This window comes from Rousettus aegyptiacus, unplaced genomic scaffold (assembly GCF_014176215.1).
Source record: "Rousettus aegyptiacus isolate mRouAeg1 unplaced genomic scaffold, mRouAeg1.p scaffold_m13_p_4, whole genome shotgun sequence".
NCBI lineage: Eukaryota > Metazoa > Chordata > Mammalia > Chiroptera > Pteropodidae > Rousettus > Rousettus aegyptiacus.
In genome coordinates, this window is record NW_023416307.1 from 83890588 (window position 1) to 83903786 (window position 13199).

General features: G+C 30.0%; 1 protein-coding gene and 1 long non-coding RNA gene across 9 annotated transcripts in view; one reads left to right on the forward strand and one right to left on the reverse strand.

Annotated features, from left to right (window-relative positions):
- LOC107502374 overlaps window positions 1–3047 on the reverse strand; it is a 73528-nt gene extending 70481 nt beyond the window's left edge. The window contains exon 1 of the long non-coding RNA XR_001594965.2: window positions 2956–3047. This is a non-coding gene — a long non-coding RNA (uncharacterized LOC107502374). The remainder of the gene's footprint in view (window positions 1–2955) is intronic.
- The window catches only part of ROBO1 (roundabout guidance receptor 1), a 1005278-nt gene that overhangs the window by 583526 nt on the left and 408553 nt on the right, over window positions 1–13199 (forward strand). The gene's annotated exons all lie outside the window — the stretch shown is intronic.

Consider the following 13199-nt stretch of genomic DNA (forward strand, 5'->3'; position numbering starts at 1 on the left):
TTTATTAAATTACTCATCTTTATGCTTCCATTAATACTATATTATTAAAAAACTTTCAAAGGGTATATTTCTGAAACAGTGCTTCTTGCATCCATGCAAAAAAAGTATGGCTTCAAATAATATTTCTAAGTAGAGATTTAAATATTGACAGTTGATATTATTTGCTATAAATAAATTTATAGTTGTTATGTTCAGGGTGTAATTTTAAATTTAAATTAATTTATAATTTTATAGTGTTCAATATTGACTATTTCTCTTATGAGAAAATACATAAACATGTCAATTTCCTATCTCATCAAACAGCATTGCAGGTTTTTCAGAATTTTATAATTCTAGTGTCAATAATTGACTTTTATTGAGTTTTGTTGTGTACTAGACATTGTCCTGGGACCTTGAAGTGAGTTTTATGCAGAATCTGACTTAGTGTTTAAGAAAATAAATTCTGAAATCCAAATTCCTGGGCTCAAAACTCAGCTTACAATTTAATATTTGTGTGACTTTGGGCATATTTTTGTAATATTACTGAACTATAATAGAACCTACATCATAAATTTGTTGTAAGAATATATAGAAACCGTGTAGGAAAATTCCTGGCACATAAAAAGCACTCACTAAATCTTAGCTAATGTAAACATTCATAATAACCTGATAAGTTTTATTTTTCTCATTTCACAGATGAGGAAATTGAAATTTAAAAAAATTAAATGACTTGCCCATTGTCACACAACTAATATATGATAAAATCAGAATTTAAATCCAGCAAATGTCAATGCTTTCAGATAATAAACTAGACCACCTCATAACAATCTAGAAATGTTAAAGTTATTAACTTTTGCTTCTGGAGTCAGCTTATGCAATTAAATGAATAGTGTTTTCAAGCTCAAGCTTACAAAGTGAAAAACACTAGAATTCCCTAGACTATTGTGGAGATCAGAATAAGATAAGAAACAATTATGGCAGCAAATTGCTCTTGTACAAGACTAAAGCAAATTCCCAGACTTTGGCTGAGAACCAGAATGAAAATTTCCTTTATGAAAGTCTTCATTTGGTGAATTTTCTCCAAAGGTACCTGTGACTCCAGATGAGAACCTATGAGAACTTTCCTTCATCATAGAATTAATATATGTGAATTAAAGCGTGTTTCAGTTGCACAATTGAAGTCTCTCCGTTTCCCCCTACTGTACTTTGCTTTACCACTCGTTGGCCCATGTGGAAGAAATTAGAACATTGAGGTTAAGCTGGATTGGGCTACAGTTCCTACCATTTCCCAAAGAGAAAATTTTCAGTTAAAAATGAAATTGGATATTTACCCCACAGGGAGACGCCATGATCATGAAGAATAAAATTGACTGGTTTGAACATGGTGCTAAAAAATTGTGTTTAAATGTTTATTTTTGTTTCGTCTCAGATTGTTATACTTTCAGACATAAACTTCTCTCTAGCCAATATTTTTGTGATTTTTAAGTAAAAAGAAAAAAAGAGGGAGAGAGAGAGAGAGAGAGAGAGAGAGAGAGAGGCTGTAGCTAGATAAATTAGAATCTATTGCTGATCAATTTACAGATAGATATATAGTACAACAATAAATTACTTACAAACTCTTCACAAATCACCACAGTTGAAAACACCAAAACATATTCAAGTTACAACATTCCTGTTTTCTGTCTATACACCAATTACCTTAAATCTTTTTTCTTTTTTCTTGTTCATTTCTAACTTTTTTCAGTCACTATTCACAGATGAAACAATTTTTTACAAACCGAAGTAAACTAGAGACATTTTCCCAATTTTTATATAAAGCATTCTTGAAAGTCATAAAAAATTTAAAAAATAAAAATAAAAAAGAAATCAACAGTACTAGAGTAGAATAACAATATACGACATGAGATAAAGATGTCATTCTCAGAGAGCTTAAATAAGTTCAGCATGCCTCTCTCCAGACTACACAAGTCAGAATACAGTGGCCAAAGAGGGCTGGAGGGGAGAAGGTGGTCAGGAGGAATCTGAGGGTAGTGTTAGTTGGGCCAGGCAAGAAGACAACTAACAGGAATATCTCATCTGCAAGAGCTGAGATTTGGGATTTAGAATCACAATATGAGGCGCAGGACCCTTTACTTTTATTCACCATGAACACTTCTGCGTGCGGTTTCATGTATCTCACTTTATTAATTCAAAACTCTGTTAGATATTTACTCTCTTCATTTTAAGAAAATTTATCTTCATCAATATGGTGATTATCATATAGTAAAGTTATAATGCCTCCAATATTACAAAATTCATTGGGTGTTATGATTGTAAAAATACAGCCTTATTTCTTCAGTCTTAAAATTCCTACTTTGCACTCACTCGTACATATGATTTGCACAAACTTTAACAAGCATTATAAACATGTAAATAGAAGATCTCCTATAGACAATACATGACTTTTCTGGATGGCAAAATTCTACTATATTGATGGATTGGCTCATGTAAATTAAGTAAAGCATCAAATAGGAATGTTCTTTGAATGGTTAAAACAATTAGCTATCCTAGCTGTGGAATTCCTTTTTAACATCTTAGGTATATTCTTGAATGACATAAATCATTTTCCAAAATGTGAATTAGTATTTTAAATACAATTACTTAAAAGCCTTTGCATTTATTCCCAGCTTTAAGATGTAATTGGAACAAAATATTGTAAAGTTAAAAGTGTATAACTGATTGGATACATTTATATATTGCAAAATGTATTTTAAAAGGTCACATTGAAGTTAGCTTTCTATTGAATATTTTTTGGTATACATATAATATTTGATAATAATAGAAAAATAAAATTGTCATTTCACCAACACTTCCTGTTTAAGAAAGTGATATGCCCTAAAAATGGCCTTAACTTGAATAAATGATCAATCAAGATAATTGTTTATATAGTATTAAATGTCATCGTCATTAATAGTCTTACATAATTTTATCCTTTACCTTAAGTATCACAGACGTTCTTGATGTCACTTCAAATTTTCCCACTCTTTCCTAACTCTATGAAGAAACTATCCCTTCCACTGTTACAAAAGCTAGATTCCTATGAAATGAGCCAAAGGATCAGATCCTTCTTCGAGGCATGACATGAAACTTTAGCCAGGCAGTTTGCACAAACAGCTAAAGGTCCCCTTTGTGTTTGTTAGCACCACTGTGTCAGCTTTCTTGTGCTGGCAGCTTTGGGCTTTTCCAAGGAAAGCCCCAAAGAAAGTTGTTACCAGCATATATTCCACAGTTCACAGACTTTCAAAGAGGACACATTAAAACAGTTAGAATCCCCAGGGCAAATGGGGAGATTAAGTAGCCTTCTCCTTAACAGAAGCCCCAATCAGACAAAGCTCAGTATTGTGTATTCAGTACACTATCTCTTTCCAGCACCGAACTTTACTATTGTGCTCAGAGATTCCAGTTTACAAAGTGTTTGGGGGGCTTTACATAACGGTTCACTGGCACCACCATTGACAGCCATCTGAGTGTGGGAATTTTTTTAAAAGACATGATGCCCACCAAATGATTGACCTATTGTATTAATGCAATGGCAGCATCTTAGCATGGGGCAGTGGGGCAGGAGAAGTCTACACCAATATCTGTAGCAGCCTCATTTGTCATAAGAATACAAATTAAGGAAAGTGAAAAAACATTTTTTCATATCAGAAAAAAATATGTACTTTAACAGCCATATAAAAAGCAATGTGTGTCTAATTATAAAAGATGTGTGAGTTTTTGGTAACATTTCTGGGACTCTAAGTTAATTTTCTATTATCGAAATCTTCAATTATTCTGTTTTTTAAATGTGTTTATGTAAGATGAAATGTTTTTCTTCAAGTCTGAGATTTAGATACATGCACTAAACTGTGGCCCTTGATTTTATTTGCCGTATCAGAAAGCTTTGTTCTTTGGAGGTGTTACACTAAAACACATCCCAAGGTAAACTGCCCGTTCATGGCCAATATTCTGGAAAAGGTTAAGAAAAGTGCAATATTTAAATAAACATACATCCTTAATTGCTCTAGCCAACTGGGATGAAATTGTACTTATTTGGGTCAGAGAATATTTCATCTAAAGCAATACACCACCCTGAAAACATGAAGGCTGTATGAATTAGCATAGCCATGACCTTTTCTAACGTTTGCATAGTACTTATTCATTTCATTGAAGGATCAACCATGTTTTAATAGACATTAACAGCAATAATACTTTCTGCAAATATTGTTTTTCATACCTGTTGTCCATTTTTATGTATTTTTATGCTTAGTCTTTAAACTTGAGTTTAAACACATATAATTTAAGGCAAGGTTTTAAATTTTGAGAGGCTGTACTATGAACTGAGAAATATTCTAATTTTTAACTGAAAGAATATAATGTAATTCTTTGGATTTTGAAGATGTATGTTAGAATACTTAAACTTCAGGTACTTAATTATGAAAATTATGAACATGCAACAAAATGCTTTCTCATGTGAATAGCTAGAAACACGTATTTTCCTGGAAAACTTGAAGATAACTTTCAATTTCTCACTGAAGTATGATAAAATAGGTAAAATAATCTAACCAAAAATTAATATTAAAAAAAGAAATTCTTCTTGAAAATAAAGTTTCTATAAAGAATGATTATTTACATGATGGTTTAGTAATATGTATAAAATATATCTGTAATTACTAATTTATTTTTCATGTTAAGTATGCACTTAATGTCAAACTCTATAATATTTTTATGAACTTACCACTCAGATTATTATCTTGCTATATTCATGTTCTAATACACACACACACACACATATACACACACTCTTTTGACACAGGGAATACACCATTAAAAATCATTAGAATAAGGCCTTGCTCCTGAGTAGTTTTTTTCATAATGTATTTATCTTAGTATTATGAAACTTTTTGTGTGATTATTAAATTAAAGACATAAATTCTAATTTACAGTTTTGGCCATTTTTTAAATAGGATAAGCACTCCGATGACTTTTAAAATAGACTATCAATATTTATTGATATGTCTTTGCAAAATTACATTGAGATTAATTTAGTGTTTTATTTTTCTCTGCCATTAGTCACATCACCTAACTTTAGGTTAAATTTTCTTGTGACGTTTAATTTTATACCAAATCATAAAACAATTAAATGGATACTGAACACATTTTATTAAAAATACACAGCTCCAATAGGGTATTATTGATGAGCATTGTTTTCCATTTGCCCTATTGCATACACAACAAACACAAAGCTTATTTAATCATTTTCTAAACTGATAACAGAGTGGTCTCTCAAACCACATCTTTTGACTTGTAACTATTTTAAATCTATTCATTAAAAGCTTTGGAAGAGATTTACAAAATATATTAGAGTTTGCAAGCATCATTTCTTTAGAAAATATTCTTGCTGAAATAAGTGGTCCCTATATAAAATTCAATAATTTTTGTGTCTAGGTAGTCTGTTCAGATAATTATTTTTATTCTTCATAAATTCTGGGATTTAGATTAGGAATTACTATGAGCATATGATACACATTCTTTAAAATCACATTTTAAAGAAAATGTGATTTTTTAAAAAAGTATGGATAAGATCCATGTATTTGTAATAAACTTTTATTATATGCTTTAGTATTGTGATATTTGACAAAATTTGTCATTATCAGTTATCTCCAGATCAAATGTAATTTTCTAATTTTCTCTACTAAATGTTAATTAATTATTTGCAACCTCAGTTTATAAAATGATGCATGTTCACAGGTTTACTTAGGGCATATATTCACAGGTTTACTTAGGGCATATGTGTGTGTTTATACCTATGATTTCTATAATTATTTCTAACTCAAAGTGTCTGCAGCTCGATGAATGTGTACACTCAATATAATGAAGTTGAACGTGTAAGGAGAAAGACAATATGACAAAGAAAAGGAAAAAAAATGTGAACTAGGGACCCAAACACCTGCATTTTACATCTATTTATGTTGTGTTAAGCAGCTGATCTTGAAACTAACTTCACTGATTCTTTATTTCCCTTCCGTAAAATAATGATTCCCCTCTGTCTACCATCCCAGGAATTCTCTTAGGATTAAATGTGATGGTGTATGTGAAATGCTCTATAAACTAATACTAGTTTTACAGGAGTACACTATTATTTATTTGAAGTGACATTTTACCATGGCGTTTTCACTCCTACTTTTGAGTGTTTTGTTTCTTAACGTATCATTTATTATTAACTATATGTTAAGATGTATAAAATTTATATGGTTTTGTTCTTAAACATCTAATATAAGAAGGTTTTGAAATTCAAGAGCTGAATTCCTTAGATTGTACAGAATTAACACACAAAAAATGCCTGTTTTATATTTTAACTCTATTTAAAGGACAGTGCGTGTTATAGACACAGAGTACCATATACATATATTGAACAGTTCTACTTATATCCAAGAATAGTTCTTTACAGTTTAGTAGCTTCTCCATACTTTAATCTCATTCACATTCAATTAACATGTTAAATTGAGAAATTAACATGCTAACTAGATATATACATTTAGAGTTGATATGTTTATATCAAATATATTTGTGTATTACAAGTATATAATATAAACTAATTATGTCAGAAAGTCAGAAAATTCAATTTTCTTTCATTTTTGTCCCTTTCATGTGATTCTTAAATGCATTATATGATAACCATCACTATTTTTATTTTATTTTGATAATTCCTTCTCTATCTTCATACAGTTCTTAGAACCTTGGGTTAGGAAGAACATTAAAAATAATTTATCCTATCACTTGATGTAATTCCTCTCTACAATATTATCTAATAAAAGTCCTCTAACCTCTACTTAACTATCTCCTAGAACCAAGGAGTCCCTATCTCTTAATTGAAGCCTATCTTAGTTTGGAGACCCCTAATTGCTTGATCGTTCTTTCATATATTTAACAAATGCATCCTTCCTACGAATGAGGGCCATTTTTGCTTTCATTTTTTCATCTACTACAAAATATAGTATTAGCATGTTATTCTACTAAATGCTATGTATAGAACTCTACTTCCACTGTTTTAATAAATCCCTTAGCTCAATTTATAAAAGGATGTGGAATTATATTCCAGGTGTTCCATGAATGTAATTACTCTTTTAAATGGGAAATTTACCAATTTATACTATTTTCACTACAAATTTTACTTTTCCTATTCTGATTTAATTAGTGAAGTCTACTGGTACACTACTGAGTTTTACTTCCATGTGGAAAAATTTAGTTTCTTATTATGTTAAAGTCTCCTTTTTCCTGCTTTGAGAAAAAGTTTGCATTTAATAATAGATTGTTAAATTATATATAAAACACTAGGAATAAATCAGATAAAAATAATAAAATAAATTGTACATATGTGCATATAAATTACATATGCATATTTATGACCCTACATTTATTTATTTAATTTTCTTATACACTTATACAGTAGTGCATATTCTAAGCACTTTATATGTATAAAATCAGTAACTCCTTATACAACTCTATCAGGTAAGTGTTACTATTAACTCATTTTTACACATAGGAAATTAAGGCACAAAAAGGTTATATTACTTACCCATATCCATATAGCTATTAAGTGGTGGTTTTGAACACTGATCAAGTTCCAAAGTCCCAGATCTTAATCTTTAGTATTCTACTTTTCATTAGGTATAAATCCCATGATAAACATTTCTAATATCAGTTGTCCACATCTCCATTTCCGTTTTTATTATTATTAATTTGTGTCATTATACTGAAGGAGAGTCAGTGAAACATAACAGTTTTGACCTTGTTCCAAATAATGTAGTGCATGGTGAAACGCGGTGGAGTTAAAGATACTAATTACGGTTATATATTTCTAAATAACTTTAGAAACCTTTCCGAACTCTTTTTGAACTCTTAAATTATCTTTCAGGTTTATCTGAAATGTCCTGTAGATCTGGAGTCTCTATTTTCTAGTACTTCCCCTCTACTCCTACCTGATGCAGCACTCATTATTGTTCCTTAGTGCTGCTACAAAAGTCATGTTAACTATAACAAGACTCATAATGATCAACCTGCTCTAAACCTCATTATTTGCTATGACACCAGAAAGCTGCCTTGGCCATTTCTCTTTGAGTAATTTTATAAACCTTAAAGAAAGTTTTTAAAAAGCATATATTTTATTACTGCTTTACATGTAAACATTTTTCCCTATCCTCTCCCTTTAATATCGTAAAATTGATTTGAAAAAATGACGAACGATCTATAATTATAGAATTAAAAGTATTTTCCTTCAAATTCATATTTACACATGGAGCTATATGCTGATGTTGATACTCTGAAAGTTAGCATACAATTATGAATCCTTGATACATTTTCAGTTCACGTCTTCACCATGACTAAATATTTGACAGGGCATGATGTTAATTTTGAGTATGGAGATACTACCAAATGTAAAGTTGTCAGGGCACCTTATTAGAAGCTAAAAAATAATAATAATTATGAGGAGGAATCATGTCAATCTAGAGTAACTTCTTCCTTGGTTACCAGTGAACTTTTAAAATGTTATGAAAATTTCTGTGAATAATTCTTCTATGTTAACATCTAATAATTTTTCTATGATGTTAACATAGAAGAATATATATATCTTATTTTTGAAGGAGAAATATATACCTTATTTTTGAAGGAGAAAATTTATACCTTTGAAAGAGAAATATATACCTTATTTTTGAAGGAGAAAATTTACAAATAAATTTCTTATCATATGCATGTTTACTTTTAACATAATACAATAAATAAAATAGAAAATGAAATATTTTACTATTGATTTCTTTATATTTTACATTAGAAAACAATTTTATTTTCATTTGGACTCGTAGACTTTTGCAATATTTAGTAAGTAGTAAACATCGGAAGTATACTTATTTTTAATGTCAGCTTAAAATAAAACATGCATTTTGAATTTGATAAATCAATCCTAACTTGCTATACTCTCTTCATGTAAAAAGCATATATGTACATAGAAACACTTTCTCTAATCACATACACCTTTTATTTATCAATATTAATGCTGAGAACCAGGATACTTTGAAATAGAATAAAAATAGTAGCCATATGAAGCAACAGAGAGCTCCTTTCACTCCACGGTGCTTGATTTAGAAGTTGTTCAAAGTTTGAGGAAAAGTAAAAGTATAGAACTTTTTATTTACAGACCTCGTAAGGATCTCAAGAAACATAGTTCTGTGTGGATTTCATTTCCTGTTCTAAAACATTTAAACGGACACAATCAGTTGAAGAGCAATGAGGCTGTATTTGAAGAATAATTGGTAAACAAGGTTACCTACAGATTACTATGTGGAAGCATTTTCATGCAACTCTTTTGCATCTATTTTAAAGAAGAGAAATATTTGCATTATTCTTATGTTTATTGCTCCTCTATATCTAAGAAATATTCTTCTATAGAAAAGAAAGAGCTAGATAGCAAAATGACACTTGTAGCAGGCCCTTGTTGAGCATAATCATGATCTAACCAGGGAGCAAACATATTGTCAGTCATATTCACTGTCTTTCTGTCATTTTTGGATGATCTTCTTTTGCAAAGCATTAAAAGCACAAGTGTGCTCAGATCTGGTAGACTACATAAAGTGAACTATGTTTTTGAATACTAAGGACTGTATTCTTTGTTCTCCCTTTTATAGAACTCTCCAGGGAGTAGTAGCATGAACTGAGATCATATTTTTTTTCAATCTATGCTCTGCCTGAATATTGATTATGTTCTTTCAGTAGTGTTTATAATCTTATCCGGTATCAAAGTTTGCATGGCAGATGAAGGGCTCCCTGTGTTGTATCCTAAGGAAGCCATCTCCAGATAATTGGGAAATGCAACTGTAGAGGTTCTGAGACTGATGTTTTAAGATTTCATTTGTTCTTATTCCTGATGGCACACATATTCATTTAGAGCTCTCCCACAGTTCTGAGTCTCAGCAACACTTTTATGATCCAGGTTCTATAAACACTATAGATCCACCCAATTAAGAAATTTAACACTAAGAAAAATGTTGTTTATTATTTTAAAATATTATAATATCTTATACATTAGTTTATATAACTTTGCTTTTAATCAAATGGTAGATACTATGAATGTAAACATTAATAAGTTTAAATTTATCTGAAAACTAATTGGATTCTTTTTCCTTAAAACAAACAAAACTAGTAATCAGACTACTTGTTTAGAACCTAAATGTTATGTTGCTCCCCAGTCACCCCAATGCCATTACTTAGATGACTACAGTAGCAAGTAGCAATATTTCAGGTTCATTATTTTTCCAGGTTTTAATAACCTATGCAATAATCTAATTAGTTGTCACAGTCTCATCTCTATGAATTCACCAAATTTGGATGTAGTACATAGATATTTACTGAGTTAACAAATTAATCTAGTAATACCCAAGACACATTGAGGCAAATCTTTCATTATAGTTAACTTGAATATACAAGTAAAGTCATGTGTTTCTATAATAATAACTGAATGTTTCCATAGGGAAAAAAATAGAAACAAGTAAAAATTAGTAGTATAATTTAGTTAAAATATAGATTATCATATTTATAACTTAATTTTATTCATTCTTTTACTTCCAATGAACTGATTTTAAATGGATAGTAAGTAGTACGTAAAAATTTCATCCTGTTACTCAAGCCAATAATAATTGGCAACACTGAGCTATGTTGAATGTCTCACATCCATATCCCAAAACTTTAAATATTTACAGGATGCAGGCAAAAATAAAATTGAGTGAAACTGACAAAGTTTAAAACTGTGGCAAACTTGATAGACCATAAACCATCTAAAGAGTGAAACTGCAACTTAGTTTTAACCAACAGGCAAAGGGAAGAAATTAGGGACAATTACTGCTATATTGTTTGATTTTTTTCCCACACATACATACCCCAAATAATATATATTATTATTTCCAATATATTTATTTTTAAGTGTTGACAACAAATTACTGTTATTTTAAAATTATGAGTACCAAATGAATATATATATTGGCTTAGTTCTTCCCTTGGTCAACAAGTTGAACCTCTGCATGAGTTTCAATGACATATCTAAGACAAGCATGTCATAGTGTCAGAGTAAGAACCTTTTGACTATATCTCAAAAGTTCTAATAACATGCAGAGAGCAGAGAATAATTAAAATCTAAGTATCTTAGTCCATTCAGTATGCTATAACATAATACAACATACTGGGTTGTTTATAAACAACAAATTTATTTTTTATAGTTCTAGAGTCTGGGAAGTTTAATATCAAGACACCAACAGATTTAGTGTATTGCGGAGGCCAACTTTCTGGCGTATCAACAGCCTTCCTCTCCCTGTGTCCCCACGTGGTAGAAAGAGCAAGGGAGCTCTTTGACTTTCTTTTATAAAGCCATTAATATCATTCATGAGGGTTCTGACCTTGTGACCTAATTACCTACCAAAGGCCCCACATCCTAATACCATCACAGTGACAGGATTTCAACATATGAATTTGCAAAGGACAGAAACATTTAGTCTGTACCTCTGAGTATATCAAAATAAAAAATCAGTTTATTCTTGAAGGAAATTTATATTAATAAGAATATTTAATTTATATGAAAGCTTACCTATTTAAATTTAACAAAGTTTTCATGAAGAAAATGTCTTCACAAAGAATTCTTAAAAGATGAAATTTAAGTTTCCCAGGGTAGAAGAAATCACATCCCAAGTAAGACATGAGATTGCAAAACATGCAACATTTTTTAAAGAGAAGGTAGTTTAGGCATTGCTATAGCATATTATTTATTAAAGGAATAATGGGAAAATAAGAAAATAAGAAAAATAAAACGAAGCAAGCAGACCATGGATTTGCATGAACAAGCAAAATAAAGGAAAAAAAAATTACCTGCTCCCCAAGAAAAGACAAAATTTCCATGAGAGACTGACAATTAAATATTTTCAATATATAACTGACAATTGAATCCTTTCGATATATATTTCATTCACAACAATATATTGAAAATAATGGAAATAATATCTTCACCATGGTGACTAAAAAAACATAAACCTAGAATTACTTACCCAGGAAAACTGTTATTCAAAAATAAGGGTAAATTAAATACCATTTTTAGGCAAGATAAAGTTTCCACTTGTCATTTGAAAAAAAAAAAAAAACTAACAAAAAAGATAGTCTTCACTTAGAAGAAAAGTAATGGACTAAACTTTGAGGAGGAATTGATTGTAAGAAATTAAGTTGGTAAATATTAGTGGATCCTAATAAACATTTTAAATAACAACAACAGCAACAACAAATTATTGGAAGAAGTAAAATCAGAGTAGTGCTAACAAACTTGATAATAATAATATGGAAAATGAGTGGTGATCAGAGTCAAAAAATTGAAAGATCATTCTGTTCTTTAGAAGGTTAAAAATATTAATGACCAAAGACTTTGTTAAATCATATATGTCTTTAAAAAGTAGTCAATGAATGAATATAACTAAGAATAACCAATAAATAAATAGTAATAGCATGAATATCTTTAAAACCATTTGAAGAAGAGATGCTGAGAGGTAGGTTAAAAAAACTTGACGAATTTAGAAAAATATAGAAATAGAATGGAGAAAAAAGAAATAGAAATTATATAAAATAAAACATAATATTGCAGCCTATTAAGCATAGTTATAAGAAATATTACATTTCTTATTTCCTAGGAAATGTTTTAATATACTAATTAATTCAGTAAGTAGCTACCATTGTTATCACATACTGTTTACCTATTAGGAAATTGAGGCACAAAAAGGTTAGGAAACTCACTCAAAAGCATTACTAATTTTCAGAACCAGGTCTAAATCTAAATATAATCTGGAGTCAGAATCTGTTTTGTAAATACTTATTCTTGCCTCTCTTAACAAAGGGAAAGAAAAGAGTAGCTTGGGATAAAATTTAAGTAGCGGTATAAGCCAGATTTTTTGACTTTGTTGTTATTGTGATGTATTTTGGTCTTGATCTAAGATTGAAAGGTTGTCAGTAGCAAATACTCTGAGGATAAAGATAGAAAGAAAGAAGGACGTTGAAGATTATAGAGAGAAGAAAGAGATGGCCCGGAAAGAATTAGAGGACTGAGAAAGAGTGGCATGAATAAGTTCAAATACAAGAAAATGTGAAATGCTACACAATCAAAATTAACAAGACACAGA